Source organism: Arvicanthis niloticus, chromosome 15 (assembly GCF_011762505.2).
Source record: "Arvicanthis niloticus isolate mArvNil1 chromosome 15, mArvNil1.pat.X, whole genome shotgun sequence".
NCBI classification, from domain to species: Eukaryota; Metazoa; Chordata; class Mammalia; order Rodentia; family Muridae; genus Arvicanthis; species Arvicanthis niloticus.
In genome coordinates, this window is record NC_047672.1 from 15460305 (window position 1) to 15470955 (window position 10651).

The following is a 10651-nucleotide window of genomic DNA, read 5'->3' on the forward strand; positions in this document are numbered from 1 at the left end:
CTTGCACTTTTAAGTTTCATGAAGTATTACTGCACAGATTACAATAAAAACATTACCAAATGCATTTCACTACCATCTTACTAATGTTAGCTTTCCTCAAATCTTCATTCACCATGCTATCTTTATGAATATAATAAGGTAATTTTTTTCATTGTGATTTTCATACAAAACACTCAAGTGGGTGTAGTTGAATCATTTTAATATGTTAAAGAAAAATGTCTATTTATTGATGTCCATCTTACAGACCTCCTGCCATTTCTCTGTTCTGCTGGGAGTTACTTTGATGTGGATTGATAGAGGTCCACCTTTTTGACCCAAACGATGAACAGCTCATCTTGTGTTCTTGAACTTAGAAAACAAACTTGTAGATTCTTCCACTGTTAGGTTATTATAGCTAATATCTAGGAAAATGTTAATAGTGGGTGTCCGTGGTATGACATCAGTATTGTTTACTAAACAAGATGGAGGCTATGGTTGAGATGGAAAACTTTACTCCTGGTAAAGGGAGAGCATCTGCCAGAGCTTTAGCTCACTAATTACTGTTTGGCAGCTCAGGAGGTCCTTTGCAAGAGCATCAAGTGCTCTTAGCTGCTCAGCTATCTCTGTAGTATACCCCAAGGCAAGTGGCAGCAAGAAGCTCTCAGATTGTCAAAGGAAGCAGTGAGTAGCAAGATGTACAGATGACAGTCAAATTGTGGGGACTTGGAGCAGGGTTCAGGCAGATGGGTCCTGACATTTTTTTCTTACGGAAAATGAAAAATCACCTCAGGGGTTGCCATGTCACGTCCCCTCACTGTGCCTTACAGGAGCTGGGTTCTAGCCCTCCCTCCAGTTCCTCTGCTTCATCACCCACTTCCTTAGTGTATGTAAACAGGCAATTGTGGTCAAAGTGAGCACAGAAGCAGCCTTAGGTGAGATCTCTGATAATGGTTCACTGGCTTCCCACCTGCTGCTTTCCTCCATTCAGAAGCTCAACAACCACAGTTTTCTCCCCAAGCATGCTAGGAAAGTCCCTTTTATTTTGACTCTTTATTCTTCCTGAGTTCAACCATACCGTGAGATGAACCCTGTGGTTAGATGATCAGCCATGTGTGAAGTAACAGTTTCAGGTTCAGTATGTGAAAAAAACCATAAAATGGCTGCTGCAGAGTCCTGCTGAGAACTGTCCTTCCCTGTGTGAGCAGAAGGGTCAAAAGTCCTCCTCTGACAAAGCACGTACCATCCACCCACTGGTCTAAGGCTTATGATTAAACATTTTCCATGGGAACAATGACCAGATGAAACAAAAGGTAAATCTCAGGTAGAGACTGATATAAAGCTCAAAGCAGCTAAATAAAATAAAAACAAATTGACTGAAGCATTAAGGTCTCACATCCCTAAAGGCTAGGTATTTGCTATACACGTGTGTGTGCATGTACACACAAATGGAAAGATTGGTCATGTTCATGAATTGGGGAAAAATATAGTTTAAATGTCTGTATTGCTGAAATCACTTTATAGACACAACACCATCCTCATCAAAATTCTAATGATATTCTTCAGGTAACTAGAAAAAGCAATCCAAAAATTCACATGGAAACACAAAAGACCTCCCACATTGACAAAGCCATCCAGCACAAAAAGCTATGTTATAGGTGCCATGTACCTACTTCCAGGAAATACAATATAGCCATGGGAATAGAAAAGTATAAAACTGACCATACAGACCAGTAGAACACAGCAGAGGATCCAGAAGTAAATACACACTGACCTGGCCCTTGGGTCGGTCAGCAGGATCTGCAAGAGAGAGAGTGGGGATGGAGGGGCAAGAGACGCAAAGAATGAAGCCAAGACAAAGTTTTCTGATCAAGGCTCGTTTATTGCAAGGAAATCATGGATGTATAAGCACAAGCAGGGGAGTGCAGCTGGAGACACTTTACCACGAGTGCCTTGCAGCTGAGGACACTAAACAACAAGTCCAGGAGATGTCGAGAAAAACAAGATGTTTATCAGAGTGTGCTCAGCTGTTATAAGCTGCTTACAAAAACATCATGCTAGAAAAACAAGTCTCTTGTCAGGGTGGGAAAGTATCAACTGGCAAATATATGGCCCAAGATGGCTACAAAGATGATAGCCGCCTTCTGCTAGGAGTCAGCTCCCAGCAACACACATTTTCAGCTACCTGATTCTTGGCAGAGGTGCCAAAATTATACACTGTAGAGAGGACAACCTTTTCAACAGACAGTGCCGCCCTCCAAAACTGGACATTTACATATAGAAGACTGGAACTTGGCCCCTATCTGTTATCCACCATTAAAACCAACTCAAAATGGGTTAAAGGCCTAGACATAAGACCTGAAACTCTGAAATCGCTAGAACAAAATATAGAAAAGATACTTCAGGAGACTGATATTAAAGATGGGTGTTTTGTATTTGGCCTTGAAGTGAAATTACATCAGAGAGAAAACAGAGTGAAGAAGTGCCACACAACAGGGGAGAATACAGCTGTAAACTCCACACAACAGGGGAGAATACAGCCGTGAACTCTTCACCTGATGGAGGCTTCAACCTCTGCTCCACATAAGGAACTAGAGGCCTTAACCACAGAGAAAAGTAAAATCAAGAAAGAATAAAATAAAGAAAGAGCAAAAGATGGGCTGAGCAGACACTTCTCAAAATACCTGCAGGTAGCCAATAAATGGATGAAAAATTCTCAGTATAATTAACCTTGAGGGAAATGCAAACTAAAACACTGAAATGCCATCTTGCCTAAATTAGAATGGACATTATAAAACAGCAAAGAATAATAAATGCTAGTGAGACATGATGGGAGGCACTCATACATTGATGAGGGGATGTTAACTACCACAACCATGGAGAGCAGTGAGGCTTTTCAAATATATATATATAAATAAATCTACCATGTAACACAAAGATTCCACATGGAGCTGCATGTCCAAAGGAAATGACATCAGATTATCAAGGATGTACTTGCATGCCTGTGTTTATTGAAACAGCATTCACAATAGATAGACTATTGTGAATCAAAATAGGTGCTCAACAGATGGATAGATTGAAAAGGATCCATCCCACATACAGACACCAAACCCAGACACTATTGCTGATGCCAAGAAGTGCTTACTGCCAGGAGCCTGGTTCAGCTGTCTCCTGAGAGGCTCTGCCAGATCCTGACCAATACAGATGCAGATGCTAGCAGCCAACCATGGGACTGAGCACATGGACCCCAATGAAGGAGTTAGGGGAAGGACTGAAAGAGCTGAAGGGGTGTTATCTGGCATCAATGGGAGGGGAGGCCCTTGGTCCTGTGAAGGCTTGAAGCCCCAATGTAGAGAGGAATGCTAGGGCAGTGAGGTGAGAGTGGGGAAGTGGAGGAGCACCCTCATAGAAGCAGGGTAAAGGGGGATGGGATAGGGGATTTGTGGAGGAGAAAGGAATAACATTTGAAATGTAAATAAATAAAATATTTATTTGAAATGTAAATAAATAAAATGAAATGTTATTCCCTGGGAAAGGGAATAACATTTGAAATGTAAATAAATAAAATATCGAATTTTAAAAAGAAAGAGAACCCTACATCATGCCAGCTGAAAAATTATTTCCTAGCCTTCTATGGTAATCTACAAATAAAATCTGAAACTCAAAAAGAGAGAGAGAGAAAGAAAAGAAAAGAAAGAAAAAGATGTGGTATACACTGGAATTTCATTTAACCATAAAGGAATTTGCATCAAAATGCATGAAACACAGAAAGATAAATACTACATATATGATGTAAAAAAAATAGATAAGAATATAAACTGGTAATTACTAGAGGATGGGAAGTGTGGGAAGAGGAAACTAGGTTTGAACAGTACACACGTAAATGTGAAGCCATTAATTTTAATAAAAATGTCAAGAAAGCAGAAAGAAACGAGAAGTTAGCAGAGATCACTCCAGTTTCTAACTTTTCCTTTCTTCTACCCAGCACAGGACTCTCAGGCCTTTGCCTGTATCACCTGAAGGGACTGTGCCAGAGCCTGGAGCCCTGGTTCCCAAGATGCTGCTGGAACAGAAATGTCAAATTCAGAACTGCTGTCCTGGGACATTGTCCTCATATGGACTACTGAAACGGTCTCACCACTATAGCCAATAGAACAGGTCTTGGCCTAATTAGATTTTAATCATTAGAAGTGGAAAGTTAATTTCTAAGATACCTCAACTTTCTGGGTTTGCTTTTTGCATGTGACATTTAGGCTGTGGTATAGCTTGGACAAGGTTCTCCTAAGACCCACATGTTGATGGGGTTATCTCTAGTCTAAGGCTTTAAAGGAGGGGGTGGGATCATTGGGAAATGAAGCTCATTGACAAGAAGGTAAGTCATGGAGATGTGTCTTCAAAGCAGCTACGGGTGCCCCTTGACCCTTTCTGTTTCTCTCTTTACTTTCTTGATTCTATGGTAAAGAGATTTTCTCTGTCTCCACCATAATGTATGATGGTGCAACAAGCTTGAAGTAACTAGACCAAACTATCATGGAGGGATACCTCTGAAGCTTTCCCTATTCTGTGATTATTTTCTAACTAGGCATGGTGGTTCATGTCTGAACCAGCACTTGGGAGGCTGAGATGAGAGGGCTGTGAGTTTGAGACCAGTCTGGTTCCATAGTGAGTTCCAGACTGAATTGATTGTCTTGGGTACCTTCTGAAGTACAAGAAGCTAACAGAAAATTGGAACCAGTAGGTGGGTCATTATTGTGATTACACCTGAGGTAATGTGGAGCTGGATAATGGGTGTGTAGGAGGAATCTGAGTTTTGAGAATCTGGGACCTAGAAATTGTAGAATCAGAGATTTCTGAGTAGTTCTGATGAGGACTCAGAATTCCAGACTCTTGATAGCAATGTGAGGCTTATGTTCATGAGGTTTCAGATCTCAATAAGGACTCTACCGGGGATTAGACTAGAGGCTGTCTTTGCTACACCTTGGCAAAGAATCTGAATGCATTATGTTCCTGCCTTGAGACTTTGTGGAAGATCAAGCTTAAAGCTGATGGAAGCTTGTCTACTGGAGAATGTTTCAAGACTGCATAGCATCCAGGCAGTAACATGGATACTGTTGGCTACCTCCAACTCAATTTTCTATGAGAACCAAGAGCAAAGAACACATCAGACTTTTTGAAAAGTTGGTTACAACAGCAAAGAAGCACATTTAAAGAAAGTCTTGTCAAGAGGGCAGAGGAAAAATCGCCATGAAAAATAAACCAAGTACTTCACAGCGGAATAGTAGGATTTAAGTCTCGGAGTTGTTCAGAATGAGAGAGGCTCTGCAGGCTTGAATATGAAAGTACAAACTTGTTTCCAAGACTTCTGTTTGAGATACTAGCACTCTGCTGTCGTTGGGAAGACCTTGACTATATCCTCACCACTGCTACCTTTGGGTCTTAGACTTGAGTTTAGCACCTCCATGGAGGAATTTGCTTCAGAAGTTCATGCGATCTGCAAAAAAGTAATGATAGAGAAAATGTCAGACCCAGGCAGATTGCTCAGTGAAGATCCCTCTGCATATAAGGAGACCCATGTGCCACGAGACCTTTGCACACTATAACAGGAATTCTAAATTCTAGCTAATGGCAACAAAGGGAAGGGACACAAGCCTTCATTCTTCTTTGTTAAAACATAGTGGGGCTTCCCTGGTCATCTGTGTCCCTCCTTATGAATTTCCATGTGTAAGTTATCGTGACTCATTCAAACACCTCTGGTGGCCCAGCGACACCCCTTTTCCATGGGGAGCCTGTTAACACTGGTCTTTCTGGAAAGCTGCTCAGCACTGAGTCTATTCTCAGTACCCAGAAGAGTGAAATCAACAATCTGGGACCGGGGTGCAGCTGTGGTCCTAAAGCCACCTGTGTATTATGCTCTTAGGCATGGTGTATTAGAGCCTCTGTAACCAGCTTGTTAAAGGAAGGTTATAGTGGGTTGTGTTATGGTGTATTAAAGCTCTGAGCCTAGTTTGTTAAAGGGAAGTTACCACATATCGTGTTAGGCCTCTTCCTCCTCTGACACCTAAAACTCTCTACTAGACATACTCAAGCAAGCATTAAACTCTCATCCATGGCATAGCCCAGCTCACTGTTCCATCAACACTGACCCAGTCTTTAGAGCACTGGCTGAACATGGTTTGAAACCTACAGTGCTAGTTCTCAAGACTATCGATCCCTCTTGGAGACCAGAGATTGTGAGTGGGGAGGTTCTATCATGCTAGGGTAAGAAGTTCTGTCAGCAACAGTTTGGAACTTTGACTAACAACATTCCTCATACCCTTGCTGTGTTGGAGTCGCTGATGGGTGATTACCTCTGGGATCATAATCAAGCCAGCTCAGTCAGTCAACAGGGTCTCAGGTGAGCAAGTAAGGATTGAAAAAGAAAAACAGACAAAATTATAACATAACTCCATCCTGTACTGAGGCTGAAGCAGCTTTATTTCTCTCCAGCCTGCTTTTATATCATTCTAGGTATATCCAAAAAACATGGTCAGTTCTTAGATCAAAGACAAAGTAATCAAGGGAAGTAGTGAACAAGGAGATCACACAAGGTAGTAATTCAGCAAAGTGGTAAACAAAGCCCCATGGTCACTGTTTCTAATATTCTTATCCGAGCCTACTTCCTTGTCCAAGCCTAGTGACCAATGCCAAATTCCTAGAAGTGGCACCAAAAGCTCTCAACAGGATCAGCTCACATCTTGGCACAAAATATTGATATCCCAGGAGGCAGATCACACTGCTAGACAGATGATTAATTCTTTCTCCTGTCCCTCCAAGTCTCTTTCTTGCCCAGTCACACACTATACTATGTCCTGTCCTATGGCTTCAACTCAGACCCCACTATCATGAAGAGAGCCAAGTGTGCCAGGAAGAGTGTGAACAGGAAGAAAGCCATGGACAGTGAGCCATATTTACCCCATGTCTGCACATGAGGCCAACACAGGCTTCTACTTTCAGCCCTTCACATCTTTCCTTATATGTGCTGGCTGCACTCACAGAACAATACTCTCTTCACTATGCAGCTTTGTTCCCTTTGATCTCTACATATCTCTGGGAGTCTCTGACCTCCATTTCTCAGACAGGTCTCAAATTATGAAAGCAAGATAGTTTCCTGACATTTTGCCTGTGTGTGTGTGGCAACACCATACCTGCTGTCTTCACCTCAGCCATTTTCTGTTTCTCCCCCACCTCCAGGTTGGACCTATCATATAACAACATGGTCACCCTACAGGGCAGAGTTAGAATATGGGGCTGACATCTCTTTCCTTACATGGAATCCTTGGACAGTGTAGTCATTCAGTGTTTCAGATGAGTCATAGGGATAGACTGGAACCTCACCAGAAAGATCCTATTGAGGTGTTTTAGGCTAATCTACAGAGCTTCCCCCAGATGCCTCAGACTCTCTCCTGGGTACTGTACCAAAGTGAAATACATGTTTCCTATCAAACAGAGTCTCACTCAGAACAGAGTAACCAGGGCATTTCTTCTTCCCCAGGAGCAAGTAGAAGGTCTCATAACACATGGCTATGGCATATTCTTTCACCCTTGGCATGTACTTGAGAAATTAGGTAACATGGTTCTCAAAGCATAAACTGCCATGTTGAAGTAATTATTTAAAATGGCCACTAGTCAAGCCTACTATCTAAGCTGCAGCAGCTCTGTCTAGCTCAGCTGCCATGTTCCATGGCCAGAGGCCAAGTGTGTGACGTAGCTAGAAACAGCCAGCCAAAAACACCAGCCCTGCCACCCACAAGACACCAGCGTGGAAGATGGCTCTACCAATCTTCTGTGCTGTCTCTGCAAGGCTGGGCATTGCCCAGACCATCCCGCCATCCACGTGGGCCTGGTAGGAAAATGAGACTCTAATGTTTAAATATTAAAGGCTTTATATGTTTTGTAATGCTCAATAACAATATGCTCATACAATTGGAGTTGTTTCTCAATTAGCTAACCTAAATATAAGTTGTTACCTGTGACTGCTCTCCATACCTTCGTGGCTCTTCCTCCTCCTACATCTCTGACCTTTCTAGCTCCTCCTCTTCCTTTTCCTCTTCCTCTCTTTACTCTTCCCACTTTAGCTCCTCCTACATATCACTCTTCCTGTTAAAATTAAAAAAAAAAAAAAAACAAAAAAAAAACCTTTCTTTCAAAATGCAATCAGAGCACAACTATACCAATTTGTATCAGTAAGGTACAAGATAGACCTAATACCCAGTCCATCAATTTTGTCAACTAAACAGAGCCCCTGTCATCTCTTCTAACTAAAAGACTTAGGTCTGAACCTGGCTTTTTTCTTGGCTTTAGAATAAATGTCAGCTGAAAACCATCCTCTCAAATCTGTTCTCTCAACATAAATAGCCTGGGTTGGCTATGAGATTGTAAGTCTTCAACCCCATCAGAAATCCAGAATAACTGAATTAACTGAAATTATGGGAAGCACAAAGCATAGCTTCTAAAATTTAGCCAATTTATAGAGACTGCTGAACACTTGGGCAGTCCCTATACTACAAAATATTGGAGCATCCAATCTTCAGCCTTCTGGCCCAGGATCATCTGACAGACCTAGTGATACAGAATTATTAAGGGCTGATTACTCTGTCTTGGCAGATATAATCAGTCAACTATTCCAAAAGTGGAATAGTTTTCTAAACAGTAATTTGCCTGTAGATTAAAAGAGGCAATTTTTGCCTAGTGGCTGTCTTACCACTACTGGAGTAACTCCAAAGATGCTCAATTTCTTCTTAGAATTCAAGACAGGGAAGCTTTCAGGAGTAGACAGGTCTCTAATCAAAATGAACATTAATACAGAAATGTTAGTAACGTCACTTCTGTGGACTTCTGAAGTTTTGAAAACCAACTATCTATGTAAAGCAATCTGGACTGTTGTCCATTGTTGGGAGCCGACTTTAGTAGAAAGCGGCTAGATCAACTTTGCAGCCATCTGGAACCATATACCCGGATGAAAGACTTGGTTTTCAAAAGCCTATAACAGCTGGAGCACACTCTGATAAATATCTTGTTTATCCCACATAGCTTGTTTTGCTGTTTAGTGACCTCAGCTGTATGGTGCACGTGGTAAAGTGTTTTCACCTGTGTTCTCCTGCTTGTGTATATAAATACCTCAGAATTCCCTTCAATAAGGGAGACTTGAGGGAGACTTGAGAAAATAGAAGAGACTGAATCACACCCTGTCTTGTCTCCATTCTTCGTCTCCTGCCCCTGCAGCCCCACTCTCTCTCTCTTGACCAGAGCACTTAGCCCCCAAAGCATTGAGGCAAAGTGTTGAGGCAGAGTGTGGGCCTCAACAGTCCATTAACTCCTCTCAGCTATTTCTGAATAAAATATAGAAAACACCCTAACAATAAACTCAGAGCCATGAATTTGCTATAGGCCCTTAACTCACAGGCTAACTATCTCAAATCAGTTTTTAAAAAGTTAAAGAAGGACTGGGTCTAAGCCTTGTATTCCTAAATATGTTATATAGGCACAACGCCTATGAGAGTAACAATATTAATTTCACTTTTATATCAATAAGTAACTTATACCAATGAAAACCTTAAATTTAAAATCAAAATAAATTTTGTGCCATTTAAGAAATATAACTTTAGCTTAATAACAATTATACAGATTTCTACCAAATAGGTTATGGCTAAGTAATCAATTTTAACTATTCCTCCCTATTCCAATAAAACCATTACGTTTCCCTAGAAGGACAGCCTAATATTAACCACCTCAGACCCCAAGCCCAGAGAATAGAGGCTCCAACTCTTCATTAACTTCTTCAAGCTGAATTTGGGTGTTGAGATATTAGAAGAGGGGAGGGGGAAGGGTAAATTGATAAGCCTCTGATGTCTGTGTCTTCACTTCATCCAGCTGAAATTCCAGGACATTAGAGGTTCGAGCAGGTCTGCTCAACTTGCTTGACGAGTAGATACACCAAGGCTGTGTGTTCTGCAATATACAATTCTCAAAACAAACTTTAGTATCAAGATAATTTTTTGTTTGAATTCTGGAATCTAGTCTTCTGGTGGCCTGCCTCTGTCTTGTCTAATCCATATAATTCTGGGAGGTAGAAATACCTTAATTATCTCTTCTAAAAACACACAGACAAAACCTTTTTCCCAAAACAGAATATTCTTGAGCCAGTAACCAGAAAAAAAACTTTATCTTGACCTCTTTCCCAGAGGAAAGAATATAACCACAAAACTGAAAATCACACCCATCTTGAAAATAAAATCAATTTAATAACTAAAATACTGTATGTGCCTATTCTTTAGGTCTTCCCTATTTTGCCAAGCAGAAAATTGTCCCAGCCTGAGCTGCCCATGCTTGGGGCCAAAATGTTCTGGACCGCTCTGCTGCTCCGGTCAGTGGGTCAGGGTCTAGCAAGAGAGAGAGTGGGGGGAAGAAGGGAAAGAGACTCAAGAATAGAGACAAGACAGGGTGTGTAGTCAAGTCTCGTTTGCTGTCTATCACTATATTGACTCCTTTATTGCCTCCTGGCAAGGAAAGCACAAGCAGGAGAACACAGGTGAAAACACTTTACCAGGTGCACCATGCAGCTGGGTTCACTAAACAGCAAAACAAGCTATGTGGGATAAACGAGATGTTTGTCAGAGTGTGCTTCAGCTGTTCTAGG